The sequence below is a fragment of the Aotus nancymaae genome, unplaced genomic scaffold (assembly GCF_030222135.1).
Source record: "Aotus nancymaae isolate 86718 unplaced genomic scaffold, 86718_ANA_hifiasm-v0.15.2.pri h1tg000032l_0, whole genome shotgun sequence".
NCBI classification, from domain to species: Eukaryota; Metazoa; Chordata; class Mammalia; order Primates; family Aotidae; genus Aotus; species Aotus nancymaae.
The window spans coordinates 6,404,544-6,427,637 of NW_026988445.1; the positions used below are offsets into that span (position 1 = coordinate 6,404,544).

A 23,094-nucleotide genomic window follows, 5' to 3' on the forward strand; every position below is an offset into this window, starting at 1 on the left:
TCTTTAACCTTCAAACTGTCCTTTCCCCAACAGCCCCACACTCCTTTAGAAGATACATGTTTACTTAGAGAAATCTAATTTGTGTTTGTTAATGTGTGCTGTCTTTACTTGCTATATTACATTAAACGAGAAATAGAGTTACCAAAAAATCATCTTACTTGAAATCATTCCTAAGCTATCAACAAGGGAATCCCTATACCAATTTCCTCTTTGCTTTATAACTATCCACAGCACTAACTTGACCTTTACCTAAACAGGACTATAATTGCAGTTAAGATTATATAATTTACAATAACAACAAAAAAATTACTTTGGAGAAACTGCTACTGGGCACAAATGTCTCACAACCATTAAGTATATCATTCATCTTGAGAAGAAAATTATTCTTATCCACATCGACATTTTTAACATAAACTGTAGTACTCTCTGTTGGCACCATTTTACGTACCCATTAATCTCAATAGTAAAGTCTCAGTCTCACCCACCTAGTCTCCGAAGTTTGGATGTCACTACTGTGTACAATAAAAATTGTATATTCATGAACTCCATTTGTTTTATGTCCTTCTCTCTGTCAAAGCCTCCCAAGCAGCATATGCTTTGCTCTGTGGAGAATAAAATCAAATTTGTCTGTCTTGTCATATTGTCATCAAAGTGATAGTATCACAATTAGATTAACATTTTGTGAAGGAGCTGAAGGGAGGGAAATGAAATAGGAGCACATTATAATAAAATCCACTTAACCCTTTCAGTCACAAATCCTTTTTTCTCTTGCACCCGGAGGCAAAGAAGGCAATCAGACTCTAAAATAAGTGACACTGTCAAATTACTATGATCTATGTTGGAATCAAATAGGTCAGTTACTAGGCCTGCGAGGTACATTTTCATTTGAAAGGACCATTAAGACTTTGTGACAACAACAATCTTAAGAAGTAAGACACTTTCTGGGGTTCTTTAAACTAATCAGTTTGGGATTAAGTCAGCAAGAATTGGTCAGAGTGGTTGGTGGCATGATTTGACCCTTAATATATTACCACTCATTGAAGTCTTAGGCTCTAAACTCAAGGAAAATTTCATATCCTAAAGTGGCTAGGTCGTTGGAAATTTATTAAATTGAACTTTCTGTGTACAGCATAGAATTTTTATTTTCATTTTTAAAAAGTACTATGAGGCTCAAACAAAATTTTGTGAGACAGAAGTGAGGCCTGAACTAAGAATGGACTACAATTGAATAGCAAGTCTAGTATCAGTTATTCTGACAAGTTTTTCCTCATCGTGTGGAGAACAAAAGAACTCACACATGCAAAGAAAGGCACTGGTTAAAATGGAATTTATATCCACTGTCTGCTCTTGCATAGAAAGCAGAGAGCTATCTTCCTGCAGGCTGCCTCCACTAAGGCACCTCATGAAGGACAGAAGTCACCACCCCACTCACTGCCCACGAGGGTTGGATGAGAGGCACTGCCAGGGACCTCATGGTCTGCACTGATGTTAGGAGCATCTCCTCATTACCCTTCTCCCACAGGTATGCGACATTTAGAGGATTAAGACTCACAGGACTTGCAGTACAGTCATATCTCAGTCAGACTCTGTTGTCCACAGAATTACACAACCCTTCCCCATCCCAGAGCTATCCCCTGCCTTCAACTCTTTAAAAATCACAGGATTGAACAAGCAATTTAGCACTAAGTCATGTACCACACAGTATTGTTCTCTAATTAATTTATACTCATCAGTCTTATCCAGATCTCCAGCATCACTGCCTATCAATTCCCTACAACCCTACAGGTTACCTTATTTTCCTTGTCTCAACAGTTGCCTCTCACAAACATGTCCATCCCTTCACACCTGCTCTTACTTCTCAGAATGCTCTACCTGTTCCCTTCACCAGGGTTCACTTGTCTTCAGACTTAGCTCAAGTGTCACGTCTTTAAAGAAACCCCTCCTTTGGGCCTTTATGGCCTCCTGCTATAATTTCCCCATAAAATTATAACGATTACCTGTATTTCCTTAGACTACAAGACATCCAAACAGTAACTATTCTTTATCTCTAATGTAGAGACTATTACCTAGAACATAGAAAGTACTCATCAACTCTAAATAAAGAATAAATGTATGAAGGGTCTCTAAACATTTTTGAAAAATGATGATGGTCTCTAGAATGCCCAATATTTATAGAGGAAATAGCTATAAATATAATACAGATAATTTGTATTGACTGTATGTAACAAAAATCTGTTTCATGTTTGGATTGGGTTATTTACTTATATCAGAAAAATACATAATACTTTACTTATATCAGAAAAATACCATGTGACAAAAGCTCTCATTTTATTTTTGTGAGAAGCATGGACTGAGTGCTGGTCCAACTAAAAGGATATATCACTCAATAGACAAAGAAACAAAAATCCTCAAATCATTTTGGTTATTTGACCACCATTTCCTAGAAGAGGTTTGCAGTAGCATGAGTAGTGACATATGGCATTTGGTCTTGCCTTTGAATTATTACTTTAAATCAATTTATGAAATAGTAATAACAGCAACAATATATGAAATACTGAATTTACTAAAAATTTTATATCTATATTAACAGATTTAATACTTGCTAGAACCCTTTGGGTTAGGTATTATTATTACCCTCACTTTATAGATGAGGAAACTAGGGCACAGTGTATCTGATGACATGTCGATCATATCTTGAGATGACATAAAGCTGAAAAAAGGAGTTATCTATTGGATCATAAAAGCAGGTTTCAACAGAGCTCAGTAGACTGGAAGAATGAATGAAAATTTTAATTACTACAGTATGGAGAGCCTTTGGCAGAAGTTTCTCTAAAAAATGAAATTTCATTAAAGGCATGCAAAAGATCTGAAATAATAGTGCTTTTCAACTATATGAAAAATTTGGTAAATGTATTTACTGACTCTTATTAAATCCCCATTACTGCCAATACAAGCCAGGTAGATTTTTAATAGCACTCCTTCTTGGAGATGAAACTCAATAATTTGACACCAGATGCATCAGAAATTTCTGCACATGGAATTACTGAAGCCAATCCAAGTGCTATTACAACATTCCATTACCATATTCCAGGCTAACCTGCCAAATTCACCTCTTGTCCTTCAACTTTGCCATTCATCATCCTTAATGATGCAGTTTCCTAGCCTCAGAACGAGCAGCTGTTAGGTGCCTATAGGATACCCTCCTCAGCTATTTCCTCTCAGGTGGTGTCTTCTCACTCGAAGTATAGGAAGGAATTGAGGCAATTTAGCCACATTCAACACTACTTTAGCTATCAACATTTAGATCATTTAGACAGGAGTATTTGGAACTTTAGGGCACACTTTACATGGAAAATTGTAGCAACTCTCTACTTCATTTTTTATGAATGATCTATGAAACAAGCAATTTAGAATAAACTGCATGTGTGTTATCAGACATTTTTTAGAATATGATCCTTTTCACCTTATACTCTTCACTCCATCATTTCTAGTGAGGCCTCCAGAAACTTTTTAACAACAAAGGAAGAAAACTTATATCCCACAACTAATTGTATAGATTAGACAGGTTAGAAAGTGGTGGTTACAAGGAACTCTCAAGAGTAGTGGTAAAACAGCAAAAACATGAAGCAGCACTCTTAGAACTACTCTTCAAACTCATTTGAAGAAATAGATAAAATGACAAATTGCATCTTTGATTTTCAAGAGATTTTATATTTATGTCTATGATTTATTTTTAATGCAATTTGTTGTTATATTTCTAAGCCAAAAGTGTAACAAAGTCTTTAAATAATTTTAGAAATTATACTCTTTATTTTTGAAATCTTTCCAGCTGGGTAGTGTATAGCAAAATTGTTCCACTAAAAACTAAATGAGCCGGGCGCGGTGGCTCATGCCTGTAATCCCAGTACCTTGGGAGGCCAAGGCAGGTGGATCACGAGGTCAAGAGATCGAGACCATCCTGGTCAACATGGTGAAACCCCGTCTCTACTGAAAATACAAAAAATTAGCTGGGCACAGTGGCATGTGCCTGTAATCCCAGCTACTCAGGAGGCTGAGGCAGGAGAATTGCCTGAACCCAGGAGGCAGAGGTTGCGGTGAGCCGAGATCGCGCCATTGCACTCCAGCCTGGGTAATAAGAGCGAAACTCTGTCTCAAAAAAAAAAAAAAAAAAAAAAAAAAAGAGCTAAATGAGACATTAAAGTAAATGAATGCTACCGTTTCTTTCCACCCATCCTCCCCAACAGGAATTCCAATATCTATTGTAAGGTGTAGCATCTTATATCAATTACAATTACATCTTATATCAATTACAACATGGAAAGAAAATAGACATAGGTTTGTAAAAAACATTTCTTGTTGTGACTGGTAAGTTGTAGTTTTCAAGGAATTTATTCATTTAATTGAAATTGATTAATATATTGGAATTCAGTTATTGTTATTACTCTAATACTGAATTTTCACATCTGTAGAGGCAGCACTCCTGTAATGATTTTTTTAGGAGCTTGGCCAACCCTATTCCCACTTAAGCAACCATTTAACTGATAAAAATTATAAAAAGAAAAAAAATTAAAGTGTCTAGAAATTGACCATGAAAATATAGCAAATAGAGAAACATGAATTGAAGAAAATCTGTTAACTCAGTAAGAATAACAAGAGTCTAGTGCCCATCAACCTCCCTTCAGCCAGCTCCATTTTATGAAAGCTCTCCTCAGCTCTTAGGAACTACAGTTTCACCCTGAAAGGGGCAGGCCATCATTATTTTTCACCTCAGCTCCGTGTTGGTGACGTTCTGTTTTAAGTGATCATGACTCAAAAGGTTGGACTCTCTTTCTCCACTCAACTCTTAGATTCAAATATTTATGTTAGTTTCAGTAGGCAATGTCATTTATTGGGACTTAATGTCAATACTTTCCCCCTCTGCCATATTCCATACTCCTGTCCCAGTTTGCTTGTAGAGCAGAGGTTCAATGTCAGGAAGGACAAATCTAGAAGACCAGGAGTTACCATTTCCTCTGTGTCTGCAGAGGTGTCATTCTGGAAAAAGTGGTCCATTGTCCACACCAAAGCTTAAGTGCAGTAACTGTGAGGTTATGCATAGGGGAGGAGAGGCAGACTGTGAAGAGCTCCAGAACTCTGCCTAAGGGGACTGACTTTATTTGGAACAGAATGTAGAGAACTCCATGCCTAACGCCCTTGTCAAAAACAGTGAAAATCTTAGTAAACAGAAATTAAGAGGAGGCTGCTAGCTGCATGAAACAAGCAATAGAACAGTGTAGTTAGACATTTAGAAGATAAATCTTGGGAAAGGAATAACCAAGAAGAAATAGCCAAGAAGAGCTTTGCTGGGATCACAGTCAACTGTGCAATCTGCAAGGCTGAGTGCATTCACTAGGCCAATCAGAGAAAGACATGGGGCAGTTTTGAAAGTATTCTCCAAACCACCCACAGATCCATTAGAAAATGACAGCATACTTAGTGGTTCAAGGGGCTTCAGCAAAACCTTTGACCACAACTGACTAAACAATAAGCTACTCTGGCCCAGAGGTAACTCCAGGAAATTTAGAATTAAAAATAACCCACACTAATTCCTGACAGTCTAGAAGGCTACTGCATATCCAAGACTGCATTCTCTCAAGAAGAGCCAGTGAGAACACTTTTGAGCTACTAGTTCCTGGCTAAATGCAGGGCCGGAAATGAACTCTAAAAGCAGTCTCCAAAATACAACCACATCTAATAGCAAAGGGTGAAAATCGAACTGGCTAAGGGAGCTTACACACAAACCTTGACCAATAAGTGACTTATAACGACCTAAGGCGACTTATAGGAAGCTAAGAGATAAAACAAGGAGAAAAACCTGAGCAGGGATATCACAGACTGAAAAATGTAGGGAAAAAAGACTTCACAGACTAGTTCAAACAAGGCAGTAAAAAAAAAAACGAACAGCTGAGCAAACAATAATCAGCCTCACAGGTATGAAGTCAGTATCCAGAGTTGCTTTAATAAATTAAATATAATGTTCAGGTTTTAACAAAAAGACATGCAAAGAAACAGGAAAGTGTGACCCATATCAACATTAATTTCTTAATTGTACCTTAAGTAACAAATGTCCCTTACTAATGTTAGATGTTAATAATAGGGGAAACAGCTTCAGAACTCACTGTGACATCTTTGCAGTTTTTCTGTATATTTTAAACTGTTCTACAATATAAAGTTTCCTAAGAAAAAATAGAACCAAATGGAATTATAGACTTGAAAATTATAATAACCTAAATGAAAAATTTACTAGAGGAGCCCAACAGTAGAGAGATGAAAAGAAAAGGCCAGGCATGGTGGTTCACGCCTATAATCCAAGCACTTTGGAGGCCAAGGCGGGCAGATCACCTGAGGTTGGGAGTTCAAGACCAGCCTGACCAACATGGTGAAACCCCGTCTTTTAAAATATATATATATATATAAAATAAAATAAAAATAAAAAAGAAACATAAAATTTTTTGAAAAAATAATGGTTAAAAATTTCCCAGATTTGATGAAAAACACTAATCTACACATTCAAGAGGATTGACAAGCACATCCTCCAAGTAAAATAAACTCTAGACATTTTATGGTCAAATGGCCTAAAGACAGAGACAAAGAAAAAAAATCTTAAAAGCAGCCAGAGAAAAATGATTCATAATGTACAAGGAAATTGCTGACTTCTCATCAGAAATAATGGCAGCCAGAAGTTAGTGGGACAACATATTCAAAGGACAAAATGAAAACTCTGTCAACCAAGTATTCAGCAAAACCATCTTCCTAAAGATGAAATAAAGACACTCCCAGATAAACAAAATCTGAGATAATTTATTGCTAGCAGAACTGTCTTAAAAGGAATTTTAAAGGAGTTCTCAAGGCTAAAAGTAGCACCAGAGAGTAATTTGAATTCACATATACACAACCCCCCACCCCACAACATACACAAGGGCTCTGATAAAGGTTAATTTGTAGGTAATAAGGAAAGACAGCATAATTGTATATTTAGTTCTCTTTCCTCCTTTATTACACATATATTTGTGATCTTCTCCCAGCATATTTAGAAGATAGAAAAGTATGTAATGCAATAATTACAACAATGTATTATGGCATTTGTAATATATATGCATTCAGTATGTATAACAATAATATGTCAAAAAAAGAGAAAAATAGGGAGCCATATGAGGTAATTTTTCTGTATCTTACTGAAATTAAGTTAGTATAAATCTGAAGTCAATTTTGATGCAATAAGATATGGACTGCAAGCCCTAGAGAAACCACTAAGAAAATAACAAATAAACAAAATGTAATGTTATGTAGGATCTGTAGTGGTATCTCCTCTTTCATTCCTGATAGTGATGAAAAATGTTTTCTCTCTTCTTTTTCCTTGATCGGTCTGGCTAGAGGTTTATTAATTGCATTAATCTTTTTAAAGAACCAATTTTACTTTGTTGATTTTTTTCTTTGACTTGTACTTCATTGTTTTTCATTCTTATCTTCATTATTTCCTTTATTGAGTTTACTTTGGGCTTAATAGCATTTCTTCTTCTAGCTTCTTACGGTGGTAGCTTAGATAATTGGTTTTAGAACTTTTATCTTATCCAATATAGGCATTTTAAAACAATAAATTTCCCCTAAGCACTTCTCGGGGTGCTCCCTCAAATTTTGGTATGTTGTGATTTTATATTATCATTCATACATTCACGTTCCTTTTTATTTCTCTTTACTTTCTGGTCCTCTTATTATATGCATATTGGTCTACTTAATGGTGTCCCACAATTCTCTGAAGCTTGTTAATTTCTCTTTTTTCTTTTTTCTTTCTGCTCTTCAGATTACATAATCTCTATCTACAAGCTCTATGATTCTTCAGCCAATTCAAATCTACTGTTGAGCTTCTCTAGTAAATTTTTCATTTAGGTTATCATAATTTTCAATTCTATAATTCCATTTTGTTCTATTTTTTCTTAGCAAATTTTTTATTATAGAACAGTTTAAGACATACAGAAAAATTGTACCCCAGGTGCGGTGGCTCACGCTTGTAATCCCAGCACTTTGGGAGGTCAAGGTGGGTGGATCACCTGACGTCAGGAGTTCAAGATCAGCCCAACCAACATGGAGAAACCCCGTCTCTACTAAAAATACAAAAATTAGCCAGACATGGTGGTGCATGCCTGTAATCCCAGCTACTCGGTAGGCTGAGGCAGGATAATCCCTTGAACCCAGGAGACAGAGGTTGTGGTCAGCTGAGATCATGCCATTGCACTCCAGCCTAGGCAACAAGAGAAAAACTCTGCCTCAAAAAAAAAAAAAAAAAAAAAAAAGAAAGAGAAAGAAAAAGAAAAAAGAAAAATTGTAAAGACAGCCCAATGAGTTCCCATACCCAGTTCTAGAAAGAGATATTATAATCTTTTACTATAATATGGTTTCCTCCTTTAGTTTTCTCAGTTTTTCTTGTAAGTCAAAAACTGTTATGTTATTAGATTCAAACACACTGAAGATTGTTATGCCTTCTTTACTAATTAACTATTTTATCATTTTAAAATGACCCTTTTTCTGTGTCAGTAGTCCTTTTGAAATATACTTTGATAATAATATGAGCTTGACATTCTTGTGATTAGTTTTGGTTGGCGTAGCTTTTTCTGTCCTTTTGCTTTCAATTTGTTTGTGTCTTAATATTTTAAGTACATATCTTGTAGGTAGTAAAAAGTTGTCTTATTTTCATTATCTGATAATATTTGTCTTTGAACTGAAGGGCTTGTTCCATTCATATTTAATGATTATTGATAAGATTTGGTTAAATTTACCATCTTTCTATCTGCTTTACATGCATCCACTCTATTCCTTCCTTTCATTACCCTTTTTGGAGTTATTTCAGATTAAACAAATATTTTAATATTTCACTCTATCTACTCCATTGGCTTTTACTCATATCTCTTTGTATTTTTTAGTGGTTTCTCTAGAGATTCCAATTTGTGTTTTTAACTGATCACAGTCTACCTGGAATTAGTATTACCCACTTCATACATAATGTAAAAATCTTATAACACTATATTTTCATTCAGACTTCTTCCCATCCATTGTGCAATGTCATTTTGTATTTTACCTACACATGTCCTAAACCTTACACTACAATTTTGTTATTTTGTTTTAACAAGTCTACTCAATTTTTAAAAATTTGAGATAAGGAAGGAAAGATCATTTTATATTTATCATTGTCATTGCTCTTCTTTTCTTCCTAGATCCAAATTTTTCTTCAACTTGAAGAACTGCTAGCAGTGTAGTTCAGCTGATGACAATCTCTTAGCTTTGATACATAGAAATATCTGTAATTTACCTTCATTTATGAAAGATATATTTATTCAAAATACAATTTTAGATTGGAAATTTTTTTAATACTTTAATAATGTACTTTATTTTCTTCTGACCTCCATTGTTTCTGATGAGAAATCATCTATCACTCTTATTGCTGTTCTCCTGTATGTGATGTGAAGCGGTGAGCTGGCAGATGTTTAACAACTGGCTCTCTGTGGGGGGAACAGCCTGATTTGCAGTGTTTGCTGATTTCCGCAGTGTAAATACCCAACTATGGCCAATTTCAAGGCACCAACATCACATCATAGAGCACATCACAGAGCACAAACTTGCAGAAAGGCATATATAATCAGCTGTCATGAGTCAGTACAAACCGGCTCCAGCATAAAATGGATAATGCGTCCTTTTTTTTTTTTTTTTTTTACTAATTTTAGAATTTTTATTTTATCCTTGGTTTTCTTCAGTTTGACTATAATGTGTTATTCTCTTAGTATTTATTCTGCTTGGGTTTATTCAGTTTCCAGGTTTATAGATTGCTGTTTTTGAATACATTGGGAAATTTTTAGCCAATATTTCTTTAAATATCTTTATGTCCCATTCTCTTTCTCTCCTTCCTTTCTGAAATTCTTTTATATATTTTAGACCACTTGATACTCTCCTACAGTAGGTCATTGGGGTTCTGTTCATTTTTTAAAACTTAAAATATTTTCCAATTTGCATAATTTCTACTGGGTCCTTTCTTCTGGTTAGTCCCATTAAGCCAATTTTTAATTTCAAATATTACAATTTTGAGTCCCAAGACTTTCAGTTTATTTTGATTTTACAGCATTCATATCTTATTTAGGATTTCCCACTCTTTTATCCATTAAATTCATCTTTTTTGTAGATTATTTAAAATATTTACTATAGTTTTTTTATTGTTGTTTTGCAAAATGGGGCTAATACTCATCTGACAAAAGTATAAGAATGAAAAGAATTAACACATGTGAAGCAGCTATTACAGTAATTTGGTACATGATAAATATTAGTGTCCTTCCCAACCATAAAATAACACAAAATATACCAAAAGATTGTTACAAGGAAAAAAGTGTTCCAAAGGCTTTTCATATAATTTAATTTTTAAAGACTATAAAATGTTAAAGTCAATGTTAGAAGTCATCTATTTCAATTCTTTCATTTTATTGGTGAGAAAACAGGTATACAGAGTCACCCCCTACACTTTTAATAGTTTTTAAACTTTAATACAAAAACTGTTCCTGAGTTTCCAAGGCCAAGTATAGTGGATCATAATAGGTGCTGGATAAACATTTATTAAATACGAGAATTAGTAAATGATTATAAATTATCAAACATCATATTTATATGTTTTAATGACTAAAATGCCATGCATTGTGCCATTATTTTATGTACCACTAAATAAAAAACACTGTCAAAATATATGTCATTGATCATAAGCATCCTGATTTCATGGATATTAAAAGATGACCAAATGTCTTATTCAGCTTGGATTACTATAACAAAGTACCATAAACTGAGTGGCTTACAAACAATAGATATTTATTTTTTACAGTTCTAGAGCCTGGAAGTTTGAGATCAGGATGCCAGCATGGTTGAGTTCTACTGAGGGCCATTTTCTAAGTGGCAGATGGCCAACTTCTCATTATGTCCTCATATGGCAGAAATGAACTAGATAGCTCTCTGCCCTTAAAAGGGCACCAATGCCTTTATGAGGATTCCAACCTTGTGATCTAATTACTTCCCAAAGACTTCAATTCCATATACCATCACTTTTGGATTAGGGTTTCAACATATTAATTTGGGAGGGGAAAGGGCACAAAACTTTTCAGATTTGCATCAAAAATATGTCTTAGAATCTATGATATAAAGGATAAACTAGTGATGGATAAATCTCCATCTCTTGATTCCTAGTTCAAGGCTCTTTTTATAATATCGCATCTTATTCATTCAATAAAGACATTTTTTATTCTCAAAGATGGCTTCATATTCAAAAATTATTCTTTTCAGATTTTTCTATTCAAATGAAAATACCCATTAACTTTAAACCCTGATGAGTTTATATCTAAAGATTTATTTTTTTCTTCAAACGATTTCTGGACAAAAAATGACTTTGAATATGAAACACAGATAGGCACTTGGTTAAGAAATGAAATGAAAGGTGTATAGAGTCTGGAGGGTAGATGATAAGAAACAGGAAAATGGTAATTAGGAAACTACAAGGAAAATATTATACCAACTTAATTTTTGTCCCAGTTATCATTGTTTACTCTAAGTTATTTAATGTAGATCCTGGAGGTGGGGAGAAAATTTCTTACTAGTTAGCCTAGAGAAAGTGATCCTGAAATCAGTCCATTCTTTTCTAGTCATTATTATGTGCTAGCTATTAATTATAGTCCAAAAATGTATCCACAGCTTTACAAATGCACAAGAAAGCATCTACAGCCACAATAATTATAGTAGGTCACAGACTACACAAAAATGTTATTGATAAGATAAATAGAAAACTCAAATGAATGTAACAATTATTTGAGAGGAAAGAATTCTATGTGTACATACTCAAATCAAATTGCATTTATTTACTCTAAAATCTACTTTTATGAAAAATCTAAAAGTGGCATGCATAGCACTGGGCACTAGAAAATCAAACATAATCAGTGTGAGTAAGGCACAGTCATCGTCTGAGAAGCTCACTTCAGTAGGAAGGCAGACATGTGGACAAAGCCGGAGTGTAACACAGAATTGCAAGAATAGACATTGCTTAAAAGTGCCATTAGGACAGGAGAGGGAGCAATTAAGTCTGCATTCCTAGGAACTGGGATGGAAATTCATAAATTTGAGGAAGACTACAGTCAGGAGGCTACAATCCAGATGAATCTTGGTTGTCTAAGCATTGGTCAAATGGGCAAGATGGGACATGCCAGTCTGATTTTGACTTTAAGGCTTGCAAGGGAAAATGTGGAAAAGGCACAGCGTCTGTCTTGTGATGCATACTTGACAGTGTTTCTGCAGTTTATACTCTCACAATTTGTCGTATACCTTTCTCCTCCCAGAAAATGTTAACATGCTTTGGAAAAAACTCTCTGCAATTAAGTGTCCATAGGATAACCATTTTTCTATATTTCATCTGGATTCATTGGACATCTTATAAAACGAGTCTACAAGGACTTTCAAATATCTACTGCTATCACATGGCTCCACTTGCCTGGTGTCTTAGTTTCTGATGTCTTGTCTCTGGTATAAACCACTGACTCTATCTGCACCTGAAATATTCAAGGACATGCTGTTGATACAATGGTGTCTAGAAGTCAGATAGACAGCTTCAGGCCAGATCTGCTGTGGAAGACTGTCTACATCCACCTAAATTAGAACTGACAACTCAGCCCCGGATTTATCATGCAAAATTCTTCACTATGGAACACTGGAATCTAGCTAGAGAAGGAAACAGAGCAAACTGAGTTTTTCTGTTTGTTTTGCTTTGGGGCACCTTCTTTGTTGTCCTTTGCATAAATGTCTCTTTATTTTAAAGGAAAATATTTCTGATGTTAAATGATTAATCAAAAGTAGTTACTCCATTTTAATGTCCAAAGGGACTTGACTGTAGCACATAGTATATGTGCTGCAGAAAGAGGATGGCACAAAGACTTCTGAAGTATGTTACCCTCTCACTGACTTGGTGTACAGCTTTTACTACATAGAATTTGTGTTGTGGAGGGCTGGGCGTGGTGGCTCATGCCTCTAATCCCAGCATTTTGGGAGGCCATCGGGGGTGGATCGTAATGTCAGGAGTTCAAGATCAGCCTGGCCAATATAGTGAAATCCTGCCTCTACTAAAAATACAAAAATTAGCCATGTGTGGTGGCTGATGCCTGTAATCCCAGCTACTCAGGAGGCTGAGGCAGGAGAATCACCTGAACCCGGGACGCAGAGGTTGCAGTGAGCCGAGATCGTGTCACTGCACTCCAGCCTGGGTGGCAGAGCAAGACTCCATCTCAAAAAAAAAAAAAAAGAATTTGCATTGTGGAAAAAGTTAAGTATTACCAATATGTAGGATACATTAATAAATTCTTATCTCTTAGTTTATGCTAATGTTTGGCTATTTTACCAATGGTACTATGACTTTAACTGGAACCAGTACCCCCAAAGCAGGGTGCCTGCATCCACAGGATTTGTGGAAATCCTTTAGCTCAAGCTTTTCCAACTCATGGGCTGCAGCCTGCATGCAGCCCAGGAAGGCTTTAAATGCAGCCAAACACAAATTCGTAAACTTTCTTAAAACATTATGAGATATTTTTGCCATTTTTATTTTTTAGCCCATCAGCTATCGTTTGTATAGTTTATGTGTGACCTAAGACAATTCTCCTTCTTCCAATGTGGCCTAGGGAAGCCAAAAATTGGACATTCCTGCCTTACCTATAGATAATAAAATAAGAATAATAACAATGCAACTTTTATTTTATTCACTTTATGTATAAATTGTGAGGGGAAAAAGCCAAGTATGGTGTAGTCCCAGCCTGTAGTCCCAGTTACTTGTGATGCTGAAGAGGGAGGATCATTTCTTGAGCCCAGGAATTCAAGAACAGCCTGGGCAACATAGAGAGACCCTATCTCCAATCAATCAATCAATCAATAAGCTTTACTGACCTTTAATATAGGGATGAATACCACTTGTCCTTTTGGTTCCTACGTGACATGTAGAACCTGCTACATCCTGAGAGAAGAGTTGAAGAACTCTACGATTCAACGGTAGACGGCACATTTCTCAGGCCTTCATTTGTCAGCTGCAATATATTTCAGTTTACATGCTATAGGATGTTATCAATGTGGTTAATTTTATAAAAACAAATATTTTTAATAACTTTAAAATTTGTTTTAAAGATGTTACCTTCATAGTGTATAAAATCCAAACCTCTTCAGAGCATATGAAAAGCCATCCTCCCATCCTGGTTTCCCATCCCAATCCACATCGTGGAGATGATCAGCAGTACCAGTTTCTTGTGGTTCTTCTAGAAAAAAATACACCATGCATACACAACAAGCTGGCATTTCTTCATATTTGCCTTCCAACCCATTCTCCTTTTTATTTTATTTTATTTTATTTATTTTTGGAGATGGGCGTCTCACTTTGTCACCCAGGCTGGAGTGCAGTGCACAATCATATCTCACTGCAACCTCCTGGGCTTAAGCAATCCTCCTACTTCAGCCTCCCAAGTAGCTGGGACTAAAGGCATGCACCACCACACCTGGTGATTGTTTGTTTGTTTGTTTGTCTGTTTGTTTGTAGAGATGGGGTTTCACTGTGCTGCACAGGCTGGTCTTGAACTCCTCAGCTCAAGCAATCTGCCTACCTTGGCCTCCCAAAATGCTGGGATTTCAGCCATGAGCCACCATGCCCAGCCTACCCCCTCTCTTTTACAATAAAAATAGTTGCATCCCATAAACATTTTACATCTTAAATTTTTTTTATTTGCTATGTTATGGAGATAGTTCCATATATGTAAAGAATTTTTGTGCTCTTCTTAATGGCTGCATAATATTTCTTATTTTTTATTGCAAATTGACAATTTATAATTATATAAACTTATGGTAGTACAAAGTAATATTATGACTTATGAACATTATGTAAAATAATTAAATCAAGCTAGTTAAAATATCCATCACCTCAAATACTTAACAATTTTGCTGAGAATTTTGAAATGTACACTCGTAGCAATTTTGACATGTACAATACTCTATTATTAACTATATTCACCATACTGTGTAATAACAAGTGATGGTGAGCATTTGGAGAAAAGGGAATGTTTGTACACTGTTGGCAGAAATGTAAATTTGTACAGCCATTATGGAAAACTGTACGGAGGTTCCTTAGAAAACTAAAAATAGAATTACCATATGATCCAGCAATCCCACTTCTGGGTATTTACCCAAAAGATTTGAAATATTCCTTTTTATAGATATGCCATGATTGATTTAGTCATCCCCAAGTGATACATATTTATGTTTTTTCCAGTCTTTTGCTAGTGCACATAGCATTGCATTGGATAGCCATGTTTTATGTGCCATTTACACACATGCTCGTATGGCTGTTGGATACATTCTTAAGAGGTCGAATATCTGGATCAAAAAGTGTGCATTTATAATTTTGAAGGATACTGCCAAATTTTCTTCATAAATGTTGTACCAATTTACACTCCCACCAGCAATGTATGAGAGTGTCTGTTTCCCCACAGCCTTGCCAACAATAAATACCTTTGCATAATTGGAGCTTGGGATTGAAAAATGAGCATCATAATTTAGTAAGATGAGCCAAGAATGAACTTCTTCCATTTGGATCTATCTTTCTTTGTGAGATGCTGCTTTCCCAGCAATGACATCCCCTTAAAACACTGCTAAAATAAAAGCTGAAAAACCAGATCTTCAAATCACTATGTTACAGAGAATTAACAAAATTTCTTTCAAAACTAATGAAGCATATTTAACCACAATTCCTATTACACTTTTTATACCATCAATAAATCAAATACAAATTATTTTTAATATTGTTGATCTTATCTAACTTATCCCTTCTGAATTTCTATTTTATGTAGGTTCTATATCCACATACTAAATATATATATACACACACACACACACACACACACACACACACACATATATACTTTATATATATGTTTTATAGTAAACATATCCTTAGTATATCAGAGCATTACATAAATTTTGGGTAAAAACTTTTATGTAAGGGGGTTGCCCGATACTTTTTGACCAATGAGGTCTGGGACAAAAACTTTTTTTGATATGTAATCTAAATTATTTATAAAATAAAGAATGTTTAAAGTTAACAAGCATTTAAAACATGTAACTCTTTCCTCCAGCTCTCTTTCCCCAGGCAACATGATTCTGGCTGGAAAGTGAGGAAAAGGTTGAGTTATTATTACTCATGACCCAGAGTGGGCATTAGATATCACCAGATTTCCAAAAGAAAAATATTTCTTTTCCTCTCCTGAGGGAGGATTATAATGAAAAATCTACAGTCTTTACTCTTCCCTAAGAGGGCAAGTTGAGCAAGAGAAAGACTGGCCCTTTTCATTTGAATAATACTACTGGCAAGGCGGATGGGAGGTTGGTGGCCTTCCTGCATAAAAACCATGCATTGCTCCCAAGGCATTTATCTGTGAAGTCTCCTAACAGCTGCTCCTGGAAGCTGCTACTCTAACCAGGGCATCCTTTCCCAGCAGTCATGAATGCTTCCCCTCTTGGCAGCAGCTCCTGACCACACCTCCTGCAGCAACCAGTCTTTCTTCTAGTTCTGTGGTAACAGTAACCAGTCTTTCTACTAGTTTATGAATTCCTCAGTCCCTGGACCATTCAGTGAAGCTTCTGAGGAGCATCTTAGCTGCACACTAAACGCAGCTCTTTAGGATCAAAGCCATTTTAAAACATTTTTCCTGATTTTTAAACATGGAAAACATAGAAAATGATAAACAAAAAACTTAAATTGGCCATAAGAAAAAAATAATTAATCATGTTATAATTCAGAGATAACTGCTATTAACATTTTACCATGGTTCCTTTCAATCTTTTCTCAGTATACAATATAATATTTTGCATAATGGGTAGTTACATATAGTTTTGCATTTTAATTTTTGCTTTCAGTGGGAATGCCATGAATATCCCCCATGTCATTGAAAGCATTCCCAAAATACCTTTTTGATGACTATTTAATAGATCATTGTATGGCTGAATCTCGTTTAACTGAACCACCACTGTTGAATGCTTGGCTTATTTCTAATGTTCTATTCTAATTTCAATTAACACCTTGATACAATGAATTCATGCTCAAATTTCAGGTTAATCCCTTAAGATTAATTCCTGAATGTCATGGTACTGTATTGACAGCTCTTGATCCATGGTCATGCAACATTGCTGCCAGGGACTCTGTCTTACCACACTGATGCTTAGTTGCTCTTACTCACTGCTGATTTCAGAGAAAAGAATGGCAACTTGATACTGATATAATTTGTATTCTTGAATCACTAGTTATATTGAATAATTTGTCTACATTTTTCTTAAATAATTTTTATATGATAAAAGTAGTATAAGCTCATCAGGAAAATGTCAAAAGAGACATGTATAAATAAAAATTATTTGTAATTGCACAACTGAGAGATATCGTTCCCATTAATGATATTTTACTTTTTATGGCTTAAATCTTATTCCAATGAGGATCATATAGTATATATAATTTAGAATTCTGTTTTTTATTTATAATATTCTTATTCTTAAAAAAATTTGAAAATATAACTTTCAAATACAACTATTTGAAAATATTATTTTTATTATTTTTATTCATTGAATGTACAATAATTTATTTAAATCCTACCATCTTATTAAATATCTAGTTATAATTTTTGTTTTAATAAATATCATATTCGATTGTTATTTAATTAGCATCTATTTGTTTACAAATAAAGTTGAATTTCAAAATGCTTCCATTATACTTTCACACTCTAGATTACCAGTTTATATCCTAGCTCTCATTTTCTAACTGAAATTAATATTTCTTATTTATTACAGATTTTTTAGATCTTAAAGATATTAATCCCTTATAAGTCATACCTATTACATATAATTTTCAAATTTTAGTTGTTTGACTTTAATTTTCATTTGTTCTACATCCAAAGCCTTTAAAATTTTATTTGGTCAAATTTATCCATGCTATCCTTTGAAATTCTGTTTATTGCCATCTGCATTTTTAAAAAGTGTTTTGTTTTCTAATCTAAGCTCAGTTAAATATTCAACTATGTATTCTTCTATTTTTTGTTTCATTTTGTTTTTTAGTGCTTTTATGTCTACACTGAAGTATTTAATATATGCAGAACTTGTTTTGGCACATCGTGTAGGAAGATGGGGTAACTTTTTTCTGAATAACCCACTTCCCAGGTTTTCTTTTTAATTTGAGAACGTTTCTTTCATACAGAGAAGTCATTTTATGTGGTGAAACTCATACATGGTAATTTTGACTATACATGGCTTTCATGTTTCATCATTATATGTGATGAAACTCGTGGTAATTTTAACTATACATGGCTTTCACCATGTATAGCAAAAAAAAATACTTATACAGCACCCCAAATATGCAGATATATAGTGTCTCTATAAATTCAACACAGCCATCATCTTCTCCGGTGTTGGAACAATAATATTTTTTAATGTACAGCACGATGTGAACAAGTTAGCCTGGGTTCGTATTTTCTGAGCTCTAGAATAACACTCAACATAAAAGAGTTCCACAGTATGGGAAGTTCAAAGGAGTTGATATTGAAGAAACATGAGGGTTTTTCTACATCTCATTCATACTTGTTCAGTCTGGACCATGTGGTCAAAAATGTAGAATTCACTGCAGAATCACCAGTTTTATTTAAGTTCTATGCACTCTCCAGCTCAGTCCAAGAATTCCTCTGTTTCTATCATTCCTTTAACATAAGTTGAAGATGTGTATGATGTGACACTATCGTATCTTCTCAGAAATTTGTTGAGATCCTCTAGCTGTGACGTGAGCTAACACTTCACAGTATCACACTTACCTGCATTCTTGTGCTGTTCCTGAGCTGGATCTCAGGCTCTCAGTCCTCAAAAGTGAGTCCTGGAGGTCTCTAAAAGGATTCTCCTAGCCATGGAATCCCATCCTAAAATCCTTCACTTGCCTGAGGGAAACAGAATTCAAGCCACATATCAATTTTGAATTTTCTAGTAGTCACATTTTAAAAAGTGAAAAGAAACAGGAAAAATTAATTTTCATAATAGATCTTATTCAATCCAATAGCTCGATCATTTCAAAATGTAATCAATGTAAACATTATTAATGATATTTTACATCCTTTTTAAAATACTAAGCCTTAAAATCTGGTGTTTATTTGACACTTGCAGCACATCTCAATTTGAACTAGGGATATTCTAAGTGCTCAGTAGCCACAAGCGGTTAGTGGCTACCATATTGAATAGTGCAGATCTAGAGGACTTGCTAACAATCAGAAATTTATCATTAAATTCAAAAGTGTCTGTGTGTTTTATGTAAGTGTTCTGGATATCTTATTTTCCAAGCCAGATTAGGGATCTAACTCCTCAATGATCCCATGCTACACCATTTAAAAAGTAAGTCATAGTTAAGAATGGGCTGCTTCTTATTTCTTTTACTTCTCTTCTTTCCTGTGTCATTTCTTTTCTCTACACCCATGTTCTTTAAATTCCATATTTTCCAGAGAGCCTATCACTCTGTGTTGGGCACAGGCAACTCTAGATCAAGGGAAGTAGATTAGATGCTGAGATCCCAGGTAGAAAGCTCTCAATAAAAAACATGAGGCAGAAACATGAAAACATTTTTTCCTTTCCTCCATGGCTTCAAATCTATTCCCACCCCACCCCAATATGTCTCCCATTCTCTGGTTCCAATAGGATAAAAGATTTAATTTTATTTTTAACCAATGTATATGTGAAAAAATCTGCATTTTCTGGTTGCTATTTATTTTAGGGTTGTAAGCATTAATCAACAGAATATATACCTTCAGTGGTAGCCTGGTTTTTTTTAAAGAAGCATGCAAATGTGCCTTTTGCTGGCATTGTTTTAAAATGAATAGAATGCTCTCAGTAAACTTTTACATTACTCTGCAACATGTTTTGTTAGAAAAACCTGTCGTAGTATCTAAAATTGTGTAAATCATCAGTTTTTAATCTGGCAGGAAGTAGATTGTGGCCCATTAAACTTTCGTAATTAAATTTTCCCTGTACTCCCCCATAGAACCATTATCTGAGTTTTCTAATTAACACAAGAGGAGGGAGTCAATTCAGATTGATGGGATCTAGAGCCATCCCCTTTCATTTTAATGACCTTTAATAAACTTTTATTACTATTGATATTGATAATTATAATACACCCTTTAATTCTGCAATGTGATTCTAAGGACCTTTTCAAAAATTGCAAAACTCACCTTTAAAGCTAGAGTAGGCAGAATTATTATAGTCCTAGAGGCTATGCATTTAACACAGTAACTTTAAGTTACCCGAAGGGTGGATAGGCATTGAGTCAATGGCCTTTCCTTTCCTTGAGTCATAGTGCTGGACGTCTGTCTTTAAACAGTCTCCAAATTCCACAGCACAGCTCCCCCGAGAATGGCAGTTGGGCTGAATTGGGAGGCGGTTTTTGAGAAATAAGCGACGGGGGTTAGGTAGAGTTTACTAAATTTGTTTTGTTTACAACTGGAAAGGCATTGAGACCAGGAGGCCAGATGCCCAAGAGGATAAGTCATTAGGCAAGCAGGCTGGTTTCCCAGAACGTTTTCAGGAGATCTTTCCAGAGTTTTACATAATTCGACATCCTCTCAGAGATTCCATTCCCTATCATTGGAATTGATCTTTCTAGGTGAGAAAATAAATTTGCTAACCTGAGCACATAAGCACTGAGAAGAACATTTCCATTTTTACTTTTAATTTGCTTCAGAAATTGGGGTACTTAGGAGGATCAGTTACCAAGGTCATGTATATAGTAAATGATGGAACTAGAATTTAGCGTATGCTATTACTCATCAAGTTAGGCTGTCTGCAAAAGTACAATGGGTAACCTATGTTGGACTTCTGGTGCCTTGGTTAATGAAATAGTAACTTGGAAAAATACGAGAGCTACCAAACTCAGAGTGTTTAGGAGAGAATTAATGGAATGATTTCATAATCCCTTTATCGATGTAGTGAGAAATAAAATATTTCATAGCAGTGTTGTGAGGATTAAATGAGATAAGATATAAAACATGCTTAGCATACTGTCTAGTTCCATAAATGTTACATTTCATTTTATTATAAATATTATTTCCATAGTATCTCACCTATTCTTTTCAAAGTTCAGGTGTTTAGTGCTTTGGCATCTCAATATATGAATAAAAAACTATACATTAAAAATAAAAGTCTTTATGCTCTTAATTCCAGAGCTGCTTAAAGAAGACAAAAATAGAAGTCTAGGGGCTGGGCACAGGGGTTTACACCAGCACTTTGGGAGGTTGAGGCTGGGAGGATCTCTAGAGCCCAGGAGTTTAAGACCAGCCTGGGCCATGTACTGAGACCTGATCTCTACTAAAAGAGTTTAAAAATTAGCTGGATGTGGTAGCACATACCTGTAGTCCCAGCTAATCAGGTGGGTGAGTCGGGAAGATCACTTGCACATAGGATGTCAAGGCTGCAGTGAGCTATGATCATGCCACTACACTCCAGTCTGGGTGACAGAGCAAGACCCTGTCTCTAAAAAATAAACATAAACATAAATAAATAAATAACAAAAATCTAATACTTACCCATCAGGAGTAAGATCAGTGTTTGAAAAGATCAGTGTTTGCTAGAGGTTTAGCAGTAGAGGAGCAGAAGTCAAATAGATGAAGCACAGGGGATATTTTTTAGAGTGGTGAAACTATTCTGTATGATTCTATAATTGCGGATACATGATACTATGCATTTGTCAAAACTTATTGAATTTTACAGCCCAAAGAATGAATGTTAGTATAACAGACACAAACTTGGGGAGAAAAAGTCATTTAAGAGACTGAGAGAATACCAGGAGAGAATGTTAAACGTGACAAAACAATCTGGTTGTATTAGAAATGTATTAAAAAATCTCACTGAAGGGGCTAAAAGAAAAAATGCTAACCTAAGTAACTTTAGAAATGAGATGAGTTTTTGTTTGGTTGGTTGTTTTTAATATGGCCTTACTAAATCAAGGAGCAGTTTTTAAAGCCAAAGGAAAAAAAAAAACACCAAAACTGTATATAAGCACTGTACTCAGCTGATAAAGTTGTACCTGACAGAAATATGAATTAATAATTCTGACACTTCTGAATAATGGAATTGAACACTATTAAATAGATAGTTAACGGTAGAATTCGAATTTCTCACTCTTGGAGTGGAAGTCTAAAAAAAGCAGGTAAAGGAGGCTAGAAGGATCTATGGATCCATTAATAGTAATGGATTAGAGTTAGCAACAACAGCATAAACTCACACTTAACATACATAAAATATCTACACATAGAAATATTTATAGATAAATATATTTGTACATGAATTAATATATGCACACATGTTTTCTTTCTCTGTCAGCTGAGAGGGTCTAGAAACAGTGACACTCTAGTAGCAACGAGCATACCTAGCACCCAGATCTTGGTTTCTAATATCACTTTCCAATAAAAAGAACCAAGGCTCTTTGGAGAAATGGATGGTTTTAGGACTGGAGCAAGAAATATACAAGGTGAGCCTGGAGCCTCTTGTTATATCAGAAAGTAAAGAGGTATTCAAAACAAATAAACAAACTAAGCACCTCAATGATGGAAGTATGTCAAAGGGCCAGAGTAGAACAATATGAGCAACAAGATAAACTAGTGTTGAACTAAATCAATCAATCAATAAACTATTCAAAAAATAAAAAGAGATTCCTTCTAAGTTATTTCATAAGACAGTATTAGTCTGATACGAAAACCAAATCAAGAAAAAAAAGAAGCTACAGGTCAAATCTCTCATAAATATAGACGCAAAAATTCTTAACAAAATAGTATTGGCTGGGTGCAGTGGCTCATGCCTGTAATCCCAGCACTTTGAGAAGCCAAGGTGGCCAGATTGCTTGAGCTCAGGAGTTCAAGACCAGCCTGGGCAACACGGTAAAACCCCGTTTCTACTAAAAATACAAAAATTAGCCAGGTATGGTGGCACATGCCTAGAGATCCAGCTACT

General features: G+C 35.0%; 1 long non-coding RNA gene across 2 annotated transcripts; it reads right to left on the minus strand.

Annotated features, from left to right (window-relative positions):
* Nucleotides 1–524: 524 nt before the first annotated feature.
* On the minus strand, nt 525–19,037 carry LOC105722268 (uncharacterized). 2 transcript variants are annotated; one of them, XR_001108535.2, is made up of 4 exons: nt 18,921–19,037; nt 14,222–14,342; nt 13,981–14,117; nt 525–602 (listed from the first exon to the last, which is right to left on the minus strand). It is a non-coding gene; the product is annotated as an uncharacterized LOC105722268 (long non-coding RNA). The 2 variants fall into 2 exon arrangements; XR_010345020.1 differs by lacking the exon at nt 18,921–19,037 and adding an exon at nt 15,586–15,684.
* Nucleotides 19,038–23,094: the final 4,057 nt, after the last annotated feature.